This window comes from Amblyomma mixtum, chromosome 1 (assembly GCF_055824585.1).
Source record: "Amblyomma mixtum isolate Tamu chromosome 1, ASM5582458v1, whole genome shotgun sequence".
Lineage (NCBI taxonomy): Eukaryota > Metazoa > Arthropoda > Arachnida > Ixodida > Ixodidae > Amblyomma > Amblyomma mixtum.
In genome coordinates this window covers 179,262,632-179,279,115 of record NC_143012.1, presented here as the reverse complement: position 1 = coordinate 179,279,115, position 16,484 = coordinate 179,262,632, and the positions used below count along the sequence as shown (strand labels likewise).

General features: G+C 53.0%; 2 protein-coding genes across 3 annotated transcripts in view; both read left to right on the top strand.

Annotated features, from left to right (window-relative positions):
* Positions 1–16,484, top strand: part of NC2beta (negative cofactor 2beta) — a 35,996-nt gene that overhangs the window by 12,780 nt on the left and 6,732 nt on the right. Inside the window, exon 1 of one of the 2 annotated variants that reach the window (XM_089559972.1) lies at positions 7,629–7,752. The exons of the other annotated variant lie outside the window; for it this stretch is intronic. The gene's annotated coding sequence lies outside the window, so the exon portion shown is untranslated. Of the gene's footprint in view, positions 1–7,628; positions 7,753–16,484 lie in introns of those variants that run through there. 2 annotated transcript variants of the gene reach the window in all.
* arr (low-density lipoprotein receptor-related protein 6) overlaps positions 7,633–16,484 on the top strand; it is a 123,863-nt gene continuing 115,011 nt past the window's right edge. The window contains exon 1 of the mRNA XM_089559932.1: positions 7,633–7,752. The gene's annotated coding sequence lies outside the window, so the exon portion shown is untranslated. The remainder of the gene's footprint in view (positions 7,753–16,484) is intronic.

Genomic DNA, 16,484 nt, shown 5'->3' with positions numbered 1-16,484 from the left:
ATACTAAAATAGCGCTACCCAGCTCCTCGAGCGCGGCGGTGTCGTTACCACTGACCTTTCGTGACCTCCATGTCATACCACGTGATGCGTGACGTCACAGCAGATGAAAAACGGGGGCCCAACCCGCACCGTCGCGCGAGGCGTCGTGACCAAGGATGACCACGTGGTGCTTGACGTCACAGCAGATGAGAAACGGGGGCCCAGCTCGCGCCGTCGCGCTAGGCGTCGCGACCAAGGAGGACCACGTGATGCGTGACGTAACGACATAGGAGAAACGGGGCCCCAGCTGCCCCAGCTCGCGCCGTCGCGCGAGGCGTCGCGAGCAATGTGTTTCCTGCTTCTGCCGCTAGGTGCACTGTAGTGAACACGTGATGCTGGTATAGGGGACCGCAGCTTCGCAGGGGGGCGCTGCGGACGCCAGTGAAAAGCGCCCTCTCCGACCGACTCCGTATTTTTGTCCGGGCAAACCGGTCACCCCTCCCATTGAGTAGCTGCGCGAGCAGCGCGCTTTCCCCTGAAAAAAAGCCAGTTCTGCACGTACTTTGCACGTGTTGGCCAGCCTGCAAATCTCTTTGTGCAGTAAACATTTCATGCTTACTCTACTCTCGGTTACGGGAGAGGCAGAGATTTTTTTCTCCCTCTTATTCTCCGCCAACCACGCATCACAACACACACTTTCTACGACATCAGACAAACTGCCAAAGAAACCATTCCTACTGCTGACGTCGGCGCGCAATTACGAATGTGGGCATGAAGCAATAGTCTAGGATCAGAGTGAAGCGCGTAAAAAATTTCGGCTATTTTTCGGAACAGACACTTTGAAACGAACGCCTGCATCATCACTGCCCAAATTACAGATCTTTATAATGTGACCTCAGCAAAATCTCCACTTATTTTCGCCGAGTGCACTTTATTCAAGCAAACAATCGCATATATAGCGGAACGAGAGGGAGAGGTTAACAGAGAGGAAGGTATGCTGCGTAGTGGCGGCCGATCAATACTTGGTTTTGGTTTGGTTTATGGGGTTTAACGTCCCAAAGCGACTAAGGCTATGAGAGACGCCGTAGTGGAGGGCTCCGGAAATTTCGACCACCTGGGGTTCTTTAACGTGCACTCACATCGCACAGTACACGGGCCTCTAGAATTTCTCCTCCAAAGAAATTCCAGCCGCCGCGGCCGGGATCGAACCCGCGTCTTTCGGGTCAGCAGCCGAGCACCATAACCGCTGAGCCACCGCGGCGGCCCGATCAATACTAATCACGTCACAAGGTAAAATTATATAAAATAAAAAATTGCCGCCGATTACGTTACTTCCTAATGCGAAATTTGAGCGCAGCACACCAGCTGTTTCAGCTTTTCGATAGAGTGAGGCAAAATGTTCGAGCAGGACATGAATGTACAATTACAGACAATATGTTATTTTAGAGCGCAGCTCTTTGGCGTCCGTTCCTGGGTTTCGCGTCGTCGTCGGCGTCGGCGTTGTCATCGGCCTCGTAACCAGCTCCGCCCCCCTTTCATCCCCCCAGCGCTATCGGCGTCAGCGGCATCAGTCAGTCGCTGCTATCTCTTCCCTCCTCCCTTTATCGTGTTGTCCGCTTGCTGCGCGCGCTTCTGCCCCCATCGTTTGCCGCTGGGTGTACACGCCGCCCCCCTCCCCCCTCTTCCTGCGAGTCTCCGGTTGTCAAAGCGCCGGCTCGAACTTAATTCCTTTCTTCGCTCCTCCTCCAATGCAACCCCTGTGCGGTGGCAATCAGAGAGCCAGATCGGTGGCGGCGGATCTGTATATGTGCACCGCCCGAGCCGAAATTGCGAATACGTGTGAAAAATAAAAAAAAAAAAATTCTGTGATAGCGCATACATGTGTTGCTCGATTTCTTTGCCTCAATCTATCGAAAAGGTGAAACAGCTTATTTGCTGCGCTCAAATTTCGCATTAGGAAGTAACGTAATCGTCGGTAATTTTTTCACACATTTTCATTCTTCAAGAAACACTCCACTAACAGTTCTTGATTGTCATGAGGGAAGCTTTGTGGTCGGAGAAATAGATGGATATATGCTCGACTTGCTGCACCAATGCCTGGTTCTTAAAGATGAGATCTGCGCAAGTATTTCTCGAGGTTGTCACAGCCGTGGGAGGCGTTACGAGTGAGAGGAACGGGATGGTCTCCTGCATAAGTGGTAAGAAATTCCTGTTTGCATTTATATGTACATTAAAGTCCCCACCAACCCTGCCACCCTGGCAGAGGTGGCAGTTGATGGTTGATCGCGCGAGAGTTCACTCACTGTTGTCAACGTTAACGCATACCGCCCACATCTCTCTCTCATCATCCCACGTACATATAAGCGCGATTCAGGCGTCCGCTGACCCAGGGAGCCAGTTATGAGCACTTCCATTCCTTAAAATGACCGGAGTGTGAAGCGTTGTCAACGCCAATGGCAATGAACACAACGAACGCCGACGGCCTATATATGGCTTCAGCGCCGCGTTTCTGGCACAACGTTGATAATGTCAGCGCATGCAGCACACACCTGTCATTACCGCCACGTAGCTTAAAGCACGATTAAGGTGTCCACTGTTCCAAGAGTGCAGTTATGCGCCTTCCCTCTACTTTCCAAGCTCCTGCTCCATTGGTCTCGCAGCTTAAAGCGAGGTGTAAACTGCTGGTTACAACGGACAACGGCGACGCAGCGAAACGCAGAAACGGGCGCCAAAGAGCTGCGCTCTAAGACTACTGTATACTACGGGGTTGTAAGGAGAGCATCTTCGATCGACTTTCCTCGCAAAACATCGTTCGCAAGTAAAGCCGCAAGATCCGATCAAGATCTGCAACTCAGTCCGTGTTTCTATAGCTTCCTATACGGGAGCATGGTGCGCGCGTTTTCTACTTTTGTTTCAGGTGACATGTTTTACTCTATTCCCCACGCAAGCCTTCCTCCGGAAGTCAGGGCTGCGCCGGGAGAACAAGGTGCGATTCCGTTCCCTCGCCTCCACCGGAATGGAGTTGGATGCTTTCGTGAAGTTTCTTAGCGCCTACCTGACAGCAACGGTCGTCTGTTTCGAGGGAAAGAGTTTCATCCAAAGGAGTAGGACCTTTATCGGCTCTCTGGCGGCACCGCACATGTGTGAATATTTTTTAGCTGCATGCTTCTGGGAGGAGGGTGCAGAACTCACTCTGCGACAGGCGTGTGCGGGCGGTCTTCAGATACGTCGACGATTTTTTTATCCTTGATACTTGTGACTGCAAGCTAGGTCGTTGTTTTGGAGACCTTCAACACCTGTTGTCCCGATCTTGCACACACGCACGCACACACACGCGCGCGCACGCACACACGCGCGCACACACACGCACGCACACACACGCACGCACACACACGCATAGACACACACGCACACACACATACACACACGCACACACACACGCACACACACACGCACACACACCGTCGGCTTTTCTCGTAATGGGACTAGTAATTCTTTCGGATTAAGAAAATATTAGGAGGACGCGTAAGCTTCGCCTTAAGAGACGAGATGACACCTTCTCCTAGAGTCACTGAAAAAATTTTTTCCAGTGACTCTACCTTCTCCTCCTCTTATGCGCCCCCTAGGGGCACTACATGCGATGGAAACTTTCCACGCATTTTGCAACGCCTACTCACAGCGCGATTGAGGTGTCCACTGTCCAGTTACACTTGCTGCTCAGAGGCTTCATACAGACACACCACTGAAACCCGGGGAGTGCGGCTAGATGGGCTTTCGCACTAAAAAAAATAGTGCTGGAGCTGTTCTAATTTCCGCGAGCGTTGGGGCTAGCGCAGCCGCAGCCTATCTGTTCGTCATCGAAGTCGCTTCTAAAATTGCCACCGCTACAGGGACTCCCCCCATAGCGCGATGAAAAATTAAAAGAAAATGGTTATCTACAGTTGGTTGACTAGGTGAGCCAGAAACAGAGTTCGGGAGCAAAGCGCAGTTCAGAAAAACGGATATTTACCTTGAGCAAAAGTGAGACCCCGGGAGCTAGACTGTCTTATTTGCTTCGTGCAGGCGGGCCCTGCAGATGTCAGGATACTGGCGGCCGTACGGCGGCATCTTGACCGCGCAGTGGAAGAGCGAGCACCGGTGTCGAGCTGCGCCGTCAAGGCGGCGTCAAGCACGCGGGTCCATGGTACTGGTCACCAATGCCGCGTAACCACGGAGGACAGAGGACGCGACCAAACCTTAGGGCTATACTTTTAGAGCCCTAAAAGAAGAAGCCCTACAAGAAGCCATAAATACGGTTGAAGAATTTACTTTGGAAACTGGTCTGTAATGTGCTTCGGAGAAGTCAGTCCACCAGACTCCACAGACTACCTTCACATCCCCAGGAGAAGTTGAGTTTTACCTGGAAGGACACAAGATTAATGAAGTGGACACGATCTCGATATCATGGGTTTGGCTTCAAAGTTGCATGAGATCCGACAATATGATCACAATCATCAAAACCGTTAACCAAATCTCAAGAATTGTCCGGCGTATTACCTGGCACCGCAAGGGTATCAGAAAAGAAGACAACCTTATAGGTTCGTCCAAGCCAAGTTATGTGCAGGATAACGTACAATCCTTTAAGAAAAGTTGCGCACTATTGAAAGCAGATCTATCGACATAATCATGAGAGAGGCTTACAAAACTACCCTCAACCTTCCAGTAGCCACTTCTATATACAGACCGATGTCTAGCGCTTAGGTTACAGAACACGTTTACGGAAATTCATGAAGACCTATTGGAAAGTAAAAAAAAAAAAAAACAACTGACTTTTAGCAATACATGCGGAAAGGACGATGATCCTGCCTAAAGTTGGGGGATATGGCAGAATCTGCAGTCAAGAGGTAGCAAAACCGCCTCTTTCGATCCAAACCCGAGAAAAGATCACCGTTAGCCCAATCCCGCGTCACATGCATCATACTTACCAGCAAGGCAGGCGACAAGCGAGAGCCAAGGCATTTGAGAAAAAAACTATGAAAAGACCGTGAAGCCAGCAGCGTGGACACTGGGGCCTACCGCACGGCGGGCAGGTTCTCAGTGGATGCAAATAACCGTCAACTAAAACCAACTATCCACTCTTCTATATGTGCAGAAAACCTCTCCTTTCCAGGGGCGCTGCCAATACTTATCACATGGAACAAAAAGACTAAAAGAAGAGTCTTCCCACGTTATAACAGACTCTCAATAGCCCTTCTGAGACTTCCTTAATGGCAGGCTTCCCTCAAGAGCAACAAAAATACTTGGTATTCTAAGCCAAATTCACAAAATAACAGACACGGAAGGAATAGCTGGAAATCAGGGAGCCAACTATCTAGCCCAAGATTTAACCCACCGGGAAGATCCTCATCCCTACCACACACCCATGCCTAGCACCTATGGTGACAGACTAGAACATATTAGGCTGGAGTGCAGAAAATACCCTCCTCTCTAAAAAAAAAAATGAAAAAAATCAGAGACTCTTTCGAAGACAAAGAGTGGAGGGAAATTCATACCAATGCTTTCCCTAACCTGTTCACCTTACCTTACCCATTATGAATGAATGAGATATTTGTTTAGAAAGGGAGGCTCGAAGCCGCTTGTTGGGGAACTAGGTCGTCAAGGAAGGGAAAAGCAGAGATCCTATTAGATACATAGAGGGACGTCTTGGGTGCTTGATCCACGCTCTACACATACTTTGCAGAGGACACTTAGCATATTTGCCAATATCTTCCCCAGATACTGTTCGCTCCGACTCTGGTCAATGCACGAAATTCCTCGCGATCGGTGGGAAAACCATGCTTGGCGACGAGGTTCTCGCGTCCCTTGCGGAATTCTGAGCAACGCCAAACTAGGTGGCACAGATCAGCACGGAACATAGAGCCGCAGTACGGGCACTTAATGCGGTCTACATTGCCCCCAAGATGCTAGCGAGGGCCGCTTAGCAATTTACGGATTATGTTTGGCGTGTAGGCGGCATCAGCGATGATTTTCAGAACACATATGCCCCATGGTGTCCAGCTCGCGCTACGCTGTACCATCTATCGTGGGAATACGCAACTAGACACATGCGCAGTGTGAAGTGGCCCTGACTAGCGAGTCTCTGGATCATCAATTAAAGTTGGTTCGGCAAGTCCGTCAGTCAGCGAGAGCCAATGGTGCCCTGGACAAAGGGTGCCACCCAAGTTGCTCAGCCAACCCAGAGGGAATATACGGCTCCGGGCCAACCTTCCTGACATACAATAAATGTTTTAACTGTTTCTCTCTAATGCTCTAACGCTGATCAAGCACTCATTCCTCAAATAATTTCGACCGCCTGGCGATCTTTTACGTGCACTGTCGTCGCGCAGCGAACGGGTGCCTTTTGCGTTTTGATGGAGGCGGAATGCAAAAGGCATAGTTGTGCTGTGCGATCTCAGTGCACGTAAAAAATCCGCAGGTGGTCGAAACTACTCCGGAGCCCTCCACTACGGCACCTTTCTCTCAATTCTTTCTTTCACACCCACCTTCCTCGCTTCCCTCACCCGCCAGACCCGAAATTAAACAACAGACAAGCAGTCGCGTGGAGGGGACTGCAAACTTCTACGTATCCGCACCCGGTTATGGCGAACCACATGTTCCCCGAGGCCAGAACGATAAATCTCATCTTTGTGGCGCCAGAGGGACCCTCGGCCACATAACATGGGAATGCCCGTACTCTCCCGGGGGGACGCACAATACAGAGACTAGAGACACCTGGGAGGCCATACTGCGCAGCTCGGACCCTGAGCACCAGCTCCCGCTCATTCAACTGGATGAAGAGGCTGCTGGCGCCCAAGACCTCCCAGCCTGCATTTGAGGCGACGGCACCCGCCCCTGACCTGCGTGTCGGGGGGTGGGTAGATCCCCTTATCCGTTGGACATTAAAGCTTATTCGATCCATCCCTTCCCTCACGGCGTGATTGATGTGTCCACCGAAAAGTGGCAGTTACTGCGTCATTTCCTTTCCTCAAAATCCACCAATTTTATTGCGAAAGCAATACTACTCGCACTTTCAAGCCTTTGCGTGACCCGGCCGCAGTTACGTTTGACCTTTAGCGGAGTTAATATGGGCGACCAACTCGCTCCTTCAGATAGCCCGGCGGCAGTTACGCCGCGCCGCGCACCTGTGGCGCTACTGCCGCTGTGACGTCATACCAGCTGTAGATTATGGGCGACCAACTCGCTCCGTCAGAGAGCCCGGCTGCAGTTACGGTGTGTGTTTGCCGCGCTGCGCACCTGTGGCGCTACTGCCACTGTGACGTCACACCAGCTGTAGATTATGTTTTCTTTCTCTCAGTCGCAACAAGATCAAAAACAAAATATAAAAAAAATTACCGAAGACGCTTTGAGTCGTCGCGAAGCGGCGGCCGGTATCCACACGACCTGTGGGCGCGGCGCACTGCGTTGCAAGACGCTTTGACTCGTCGCGAAGCAGCGGCCGGTTGCCACGCGTGACCTGTAGACGCGGCGCACTGCGTTCCTTCAGTTGGAGGCGCTGCGCTTTTGCTTTCGCAACCTACCAGGTTTAACCAAAGCTAAGCCCTCGCCAATTTTTTTTTTTCCAGGAGCCGCGCGCCGCGACCAGGCGACGCCGCGAAATATTTACTCGCAGCGTTGGACAAAGCACGTGCGCATGAGGGGCGTCGCGCGAATCGGCCGACACGCAGAGTTCGTTTTTCGATGCCACGTTGAAGCTGCTTCGGGAAGCTAGGCCTACTCGCCACTGGTCGGGAACAGGTAAGCGCCAAGGTAGCGTGTGTCATGTTGCATCAAGCGAGGCATGATTTGCGGAGCTCCAGAAATTGTGTGTTATTTTTGAAGGTGTACCCAGGTTCGAACCCGACCGCGGCGGCCGCGTTTCGATAGAGGCGGAACGCAAGAGGCGCCCGTATGCTGCGCGATGTCAGTGCACGTTAAAGATCCCCAGGTGGTCGAAATTATTGTGCAGACCTCCACTGCGGCGTCTATTTCTCTCTTTCACCGCGACAGCGTTAAGGGCCCCGTGTCGCAGAAAAGCCGGTGTCGTCTTGGGCCGTGAGCGAAAAATCCCAGAAGCATTAATAAAAGCGAGTATGAAATTGGTCGAGTTGGGGAATTGAACCATGGGCCCCCGGAGTGCGAGATGAGCACGCTAATCACTCCGCCACGCCAGCTCGATGGTCTGGAACGAACAAAGGCGCGTCTAGTGACTACGGTGTTGTCTTAGAAGGGCGCTTTAGAGACATGTACTGAGGTGTATATCAGTAATCATGAGACGGGAAATTACAGAAGTCGCAGTAAGCGAGTAGCAAAGTACGTTACCGCTACGTTTCCTCTTCGCTTGGCACGCACGTAGTGCCATCAGGCGGCGCCCACTAAAACCACTATCTCCTCCTCCTCCCCGCAATGTACGCCACTGCCCCAACAGATAGCGCGCGACTGCAGCGCCTCCCGTTCGTCTCGTTCTGGCGTAGTGGGGCCATGCGGGGACGCAGGAATCACGCGGTGAGCAGCGAACAACGCAGCGCACATCCAAGGCGCATTCACCACGAAGCTTGCGGCTTGCTGCCCGTTCGTTCGGCACGGAAGCTATGCTGGCGTTCGTGGCATCGGGCTTGTTGAGAGGTGCCGCCGCGGTGGCTCAGTGGCTATGGTGCTCGGCTGCTGACCCGAAAGACGCGGGTTCGATCCCGGCTGCGGCGGCTAGAATTTCTTTGGAGGAGAAATTCTAGAGGCCCGTGTACTGTGCGATGTCAGTGCACGTTAAAGAACCCCAGGTGGTCGAAATTTCCGGTGCCCTTCACAACGGCGTCCCTCATAGCCTGAGTCGCTTTGGGACGTTAAACCCCATAAACCAAACCAAACCAGACCCCGAGCGATTTGTCCAACGGGCAAGGCGTCGCGCCGAACGGGCGATGGCGTTCCGCGGACTCCCTGGCAGGCTGCGACACACTCGCGTTCCAACTTTTAAGGCGAAAGCCTTTAATGCCTCATACTGTCGTTAGCAGACGCGTCGGCAGCCGTGTCGACAGACGCGTCGGCAGGAGTGTCGACAGACGCGTCGGCAGCCGTGTCGACAGACGCGTCGGCAGCAGTGTCGACAGACGCGTCGGCAGCCGTATCGACAGACGCGTCGGCAGGAGTGTCGACAGACGCGTCGGGAGCCGTGTCGACAGACGCGTCGGCAGGAGTGTCGACAGACGCGTCGGCAGCAGTGTCGACAGACGCGTCGGCAGGAGTGTCGACAGACGCGTCGGGAGCCGTGTCGACAGACGCGTCGGCAGCCGTGTCGAGAGACGCGCCGGCAGGAGTGTCGACAGACGCGTCGGCAGGAGTGTCGACAGACGCGTCGGCAGCCGTGTCGACAGACGCGTCGGCAGATTCGTTCGCCTTTCGGCGTCACTGCTTAAAAGGCTCAAGGTTCCAGCATGAATAAAGGCGCATCTAGTGAATGCACGGGCTTCATAAAAATAAAAAAATAGTCAAGAAAAGGAAAATAAAAATAAGAAAATAAACAAAAATAAAAAGAAAATAAAAACTAGATGTGAAAATAAACATAAAAAGTAAAATTAAGAAAAAGAGCAAAAAATAAAAAAAAATATGAAAAATAACAAAGTAAATAACAACAAACAGTGGCCAATACACGCTTTCGCCTTGCTAGGCCTGCGTGCCAGGGACGTGGAGTAGCGGGCCTCCTACATCGGTGGAAATAAAAGTTGTTATCATCATCATCATTGCAGCACTTAGAGCAAGACCTACTGAAGTACAGACCTGCACATATGGCCCTTCTCCTGCGCGCATGTTCTAGTTCATGCCTTTTGCCGCTAGGATAGAAACATTACGGGCGGCGTGGCGCTAATATATACCTGTTGAGAAAATGGCCTCCTCCATCATTTTATTTCAAACAGGGCAGTTTTGTCGTTTGTCCACGTAATCATTATCATCCATTTATCTATGCTAGGCACGGTGGTCATAGAGATTGTGCTGACGAAAAGAAAGCGGATAAAAAGGAAAACGTTTTATACTCTTCCAGAGCGAAAAAAGTCGTTATTATGGATATTTTTATTGCTGATGTTAAGATAGCAGACGAGGACAAAACAAGTGTATTAAATATCTTGCACAAAATGGCAAACGATGATGATGATCATAGCAGACGAACAGGTCAACCGAGCGCCCTCAACTGCCTAAAAGCTAACGAAAGTTGGCGCACGCTGCTCCATAGGCCCAGCAGTGGGTACGCGCTATTATCTAGAGGACAACAACAACAACGACCCCGCCATATGTGCAGGTCTGTACTGGTCTTGCTTTAGAGAGCCAAAGTGCCCCCTGAATTTTTTCTTCTTTCACTTCCACCTTCCTTCCCTTACGGCGCGGTTAAGGAACACGCACGTTAGTCAGACGTGCTGCGCATCGGCTCCGCCGATTTTCAGCCGGAGCAGCGGATGTTTCCGCCTGACCCTAGCAAGATCATCCCCAACGTGCACCGAAAGCTGTCGGGAACATCTGGACACCAGTTTCACAGAGGTGGCCCCGGTTACACCCCTTTTTCGGGCAACACTAGCAACACACGGCCCGATCGGGCCGATGGCGGGGCTAGGCCTAACGGCCGAACCGGCACCCGGCACATCGGGGCCTCCGGCCACCGACGCCAGTATGGCTGCTACGCAAGTCTCCTACCGGGGCTACGACCCCGAAAGCATGCACTGGACAACGGTTAACCAAGCGGCAACCGGAGGCCCAGTTCCGGCAAGTTTTCGTAGCCCCGCGTTGAGCGCCGCGGTGCTTCGCCGAGCGCAGGACCAAGCCAAGCCGGCGTCCGTAGACGCGGCCGGTGCTCACGCCGGAAACCAGCAGTCACCCGCCCCGCGCCCGGCGGGCCGCAAACGGCGACTACTCAAGAAGTGGAAACAGCCTGTTATCCCCAAGCCTGCTCCAGACGGCTACGTAGTCGTCATCAAGCCTTGGACCCGCATCTCGTTGTACGAGACTTTCCAGGACACCGGCTGCGGCCGGGCGTTCACGGCTCTCTTGGGCACGCAACTCGCATCAGATCTTACCATAATGCCGGTAAGAGAACAAAACCTAGATTATTGTTCAGACTGCTAAACCCGAGCTAGTCGATCGTATCCTCGGGGATGTTCAGCTTAATGCACCCGGTGGGCGGGTCCCCCTTGTGGGGCACCTAAGCCAAGACCACTCCAGTGTGACGGCGTCGTTACCGTCCGTAACACTGACACTTCGGCCTCGCTCCGTACTAGGCTCCAATGGCGCTACGGCACCATCGTGGAAGTGCGTAAATTTGGGAGCTTCAACAATGCAAGACTGACTTTCGCCGGAACAGAAAAGCCACGTTTCGTGCATTACGGCTCGGAGCTTGTGCAAGTCAGGCCTCACCAGCGAACCATTCCAGCCTGCGGACATTGCGGCGTGGTCGGCCACCGCGTGGATGCCTGCCCCGGCCAGAGGCTGGACCGGTGTGGCCTGTGCGGACAGCAGGCTCCACTCGTTGACGGGGTGCGGCCCCTCACGAGTGCAACCCAAAGTGCTGAGTGTGCGGCGGGGCCCATGCCACGGGGGGCCCTGCGTGTACAGCTAAATATCGCGCTATCCAGCACCCCCTTCCGGAGCGCGGGCGTAAATCCGAGCGGAACCGACGCAGGCGTGGCAAGCGTCGCCCGGACAAGCTCAAGGCCATGGAGGAAGGAAACCTTTTTTCCTCCATGCTCAAGGCCAAGGTTGCCGAGCCAGCCACAGACCAGCCTGTGAATCCCTCTACCGGAAACCAGGGGAAACCTCCAGCTGCGCCACCGACGCCTCATGCCGGTGCAGCGAAGCACTCCGGTTGTTCCCACAACGGCGGCTCGAGGACGTGGGTGAACGTTGTCAAGCAACACTCGCAAGTGAGCGGCGCGAGCAGGGCAGCTCCTCCCCTCCCTCCCCCTTCCCAATCCCAACCACCGGCAATCTCTGCCGAACAAAAAGCAATATCGCTCTCCGCGAGCAGGTAGCAAATCTTCAAAAGCGCCTCGGCAATAGCGGAGGCCCGCCAAAATTCCCCCAACCGCACCTCTGCCCCACACGCAGCAGAGGTGATGGAAAGCGACGAAACCCCTTCAGAACAGGCTGCGCATGCCCTCGCGGCACTCGAGGCGAGAGTGAGCGCTCAAAAACTCGTTAACTCCAGAATATCCGCATTGGAGATACAAACCGATGCCACACTTAGTCGGCACTCAACAAAATTAGCCACCTTGCGGCATCTATCGCAAGCCTCATAACCGCTCAGTTCGCTCAACTCCCCCGCGCTCCCAAGCGCGCTGGCCCGCTCAAAACCTTCGCAGGCCGGCAGCTCAAAGCGTCTAGGCGTCGGATCGCCTGCGAAGAGGAAGAGGTCCCCTGTGCCATCCCTAGAATAGAGGACGCTCCTCTCCTTGGAGCCACTGGCTCTCAAACCTCCTCTCTCCAAACACCTCCCTACCCTTGATCACGGCGGGCGCCCCTATAGAAATAGGAAGCATCCGCGAACCAATTCGATCCCTGTTTAAATTGTATAATACAGTGGAACTGCCGCGGATTCAAGGCACGTACCAAGTGAGCCGATCTACGCCTTTTCCTTACAACTTCCGCAGAATTACCTGCTGTGGTGGCCCTTCAGGAGCCAGGAAAGGACGCCACCCTCGCCAATTGCACGGTGTACGACAAGGATGCGCACAGCTGCCTCTTCGTGCATAAAAATTACACGGCCTCCCAGGTTGACCTGGATCTCAGCGCTAATTTCTCCTATGTAATGGTGACGATCTTTCCGCTACGCAAGCAGTACCCCCATTGCACATACTTGTCATTTGCTGTTCCCCAAAGCTACCAAATGTTACATTCGCAGACATCTTCAGCCGGGCTTTGAAGATCGCGATTCGGGATCCCCTCATAATCGTTGGGGACTTTAACGCTCCCAGCCCCTTTTGGGGGTACATACGTGAAGAGAAACGCGGACGCAAGTTGGCGGAGCTTGTTTCCACACTGGGCCTCACTCTTCACACGGATTCCGCGCAACCCACTCGTATAGGTAACTCCGTTACACGCGATACGTGTCCGGACTTCACCTTTAAAAAAATATTCGTTATGCAGAATGGAGCAACACCGAGGAATCCCTCGGTAGCGACAACTGCATAATTACCACCACAAGCCATACCAAGCCACTCACAAGACCACAGGCCAATGCAAAACTACCCCACTGGACTAGAGATGTGAAGGCCTGAAAAAAACACTGCAATTTTGGAGAAAAAAAAACGTGGAATGAAGAAGATCCAGCACCGCCACCAACGACGACGAAGCGCTAGCGCCGCCCGCGAAAGGCTCGTGCTGGAGAACTGCCGCTTGTGTGCCGGTCTCTCGCCTCGCTGGTTCCTAGACGAATTGCGCCCGGGTATTCGTTGCCGGCGCTTCAACGTGCCAATAAACCACTCTTCATTTGGTGGAGGTTGCTGCGTTCACCGTTCCCCATCACCGTGGACCTTCGCAGCCGCACCATGCTGAGCAGTGCCGCCAGTTGGCTCGCTCCTTCACCGCCGAACGTCAAGGGCTCCGGACACATGAGTCGGACCAAGACACGCCCGCTACACACTTCTCCACTGGATCATTGGTCTGGCTCTCTGTTCCGGCTGCGTCCAAATTTTCGGCCAAGCACATTGGTCCTTACCGCATCTTAGAGCGTACGTCACCAGTGAACTATATCATCGAACCGGTGACACCTTCTTTGGACCATCGCCGCCGTGGTCGCGACGTCGTTCATGTCAGCCGCTTGAAGCCTTATTACAGCCCTCTCGTCGTCTCCTCGCCTTGAGTCGCCAGGATGGCTCCCTCTTTCCGCCGGGGCAGTTGGAATGAAGAAGAAGATCCAGCACCGCCACCAACGACGACGAAGCGCTAGCGCCGCCCGCGAAAGGCTCGTGCTGGAGAACTGCCGCTTGTGTGCCGGTCTCTCGTCTCGCTGGTTCCTAGACGACTTGCGCCCGGGTATTCGTTGCCGGCGCTTCAACGTGCCAATAAACCACTCTTCAAACGTTTTTTTTTTTCGTTTTTTTTCAGGCGACAAAAAATGGAAAGAAACATCGAAAATTTCACAATGGAATTTCAAGGTACTATGATTTCTTGCTTTCGGTTTAGGTTTTTGTTTTTGCTTTGAAAACCATAACAGTTTGTATCGTTGAACGATTGGAGAGCAGTCGTCATCGCCGGTGCCAGGTAGTGCTTTTAAAACGTTCGTGCTGCGAGTACGCGGGTTGGAGGCCAGGTGACATATAAGATCCAGGCTTGACTTAAAAACACACTAATACTTGAACTCACGGCTGAAGTAGAACAAAATGACTGCAAATTCTACAGCGCGACACACACGGCATAAATAACATAGGCTGCTGTGCACGTAAGCGGTTCTAGCCAAATACAAGCCCACAAGCCTAGCTTCTTGATTTCCAACGTAGCAGAGTAGAGGACATCCGCAGGAATTTGATCCAGGACAGGGGTCTGGGACTCAGCGAAGCACGTGGCCCCATCTACCTGGTGGCAAGGCCTTTGCACCAACCAGCCGCTAACTCCTCTGGCTTGCCGACTGCTGCAGATACCATAATCAACGGCCAGCTGCGAACGAAACTGGTCACGTTTAGGAAACGTTCATACAAGGATTCGCAACAGGCTTTCAGGGGAACGCGTTCGAAAGCTCGTGTATGTGCAGTCGAACCTAGCTGCGAACACAACATCAATCCATGCTGCTGCGCGTAGTGCCGCATCCAGCGGCAGTGACTCTGAATCCGATATGGAGTGACTTATAGATCAGTTTTCATGTTCCCCGTGTCGGTGCAATAGAACAAGAAGTTCGTTTCATAATACGACATCTATAACTGCATATTCGGCTGAGCATTATTAGTGATCGTTGTGCTGTAGCAAATAAATCTGTTTTTAACACGTTTTGCAAAATTTCCAAATTTTCATGAAAAAAACCCTGAAAAGAATGGTTTTTTTCATGCCATTCAAAATTTCTTGAAATTTTACATCTCTACACTGGACCAAATTTATTACCAGCTACACTAATCCTCAACAGACTAAGGATACTCACTGTGGTCCCAACACTATATTATCCCACTTGAAATCAGTCGAGCAAAATGTTCAACTCTCAGAGGCGAGCCCGATGCTGGATAACTTCCTCCACCTCTGGGAGGCACGACACAGCCTAGTCCGCCGTTGGCGTCGTCAAAAACACAATCGGAAACTCGAAATTCGCATCGCGGAGATCACCAAACAAGCGGCTCAGGCGCGGCCCAACTCGCCGACTGGAATTGGGTGCACCGATGCAACACTGCAGCTCGGCAAATGTCGAGTCGGAGTACGTGGCGCCTCTTCCGCGCCCTTATTGATCCGGCACAAACCCGTACTGAGACACAAAAGCACCTTCCGTTGCGAGCCCTGTTCCGTTGCTTCGCAAGTCTGGCTTCTCGTTGCTCCTAGGTTTGAGCGGCTCGTTTAGCTCGCGTCCTCTGCAGTACACCTTCTCGCCGAGCTACATCGACCGGATGATCGGACGCAGAGAATTCAAAAAGGTATGGACTGAGTATACATGAACGATACAACAAATGTGAATGCTCCGTGCGTGCGTAGTGTGCGGCAGGAGTCTAAGAATCGGGAGGGAAAGCGAGGCTATAGTCAAGACGCCTCATGCAGGCTCACTCAGTCATCGAATGAACAGACTTTGGGCAGAGCTCCTCCATCAAGGAGATCGAGGTGCGAATGCACTGGGTACCGGCACACGCTCGGATACGAACATCTCAGTCCCCTGTGCGCACTTGTGCACGGGCGAGGTTGTCTTCTATAGATCACTATAGAGTAAGTCCGACCCCGACCCCATCGAGCAGAAGGCTGCATCCCGCCAGGCGGACAGTGACGCCGAGGCGCCGGAGCGGCCTATATACACTGCCGACATTCTTGCGAAGTGCGGGAAGTATACACTCCCATGAGAGAGGACTATAGCCCGCCCAGTGCTAGACGTGCGACGACGAGGCCTTCTCTGTCACCGGTGTCTTGTTCTATGCATGCGACGCTGGTGCGAACCCGAAGTTTTATCACCTTCTGTGGGAGTGCGTCAGGCTTCAGCAAACCTGCGGACACGCTTCTCGTGGACACGCTTCTTGGACACGCGCCGTTGTGGACAGCGCTGTCACGCGTCTTGCGGGAAAGCCATACAAAACAGCTCCTCGCTACGGAATCTCACCTTTTCGGCTGGTTTTACCGTGGACTGCCTCAGCTTCAGCGCGAAGGGTCCTAAAAGTTTCTAAGAAGTTGCTCACTGTTCTCTACAACGTCAATCCTCCAAAGGAGCCCTCAACGTGCGCACCGAGTGCTCCTGACGCGGCCGAATAAATATGGGTATACACCAACTGAAGATGCCTGCCTTGCGAACCTGTATCCGTTTTTACGCCTCAGGGCCTATGGAAGAAGAAGGCTTG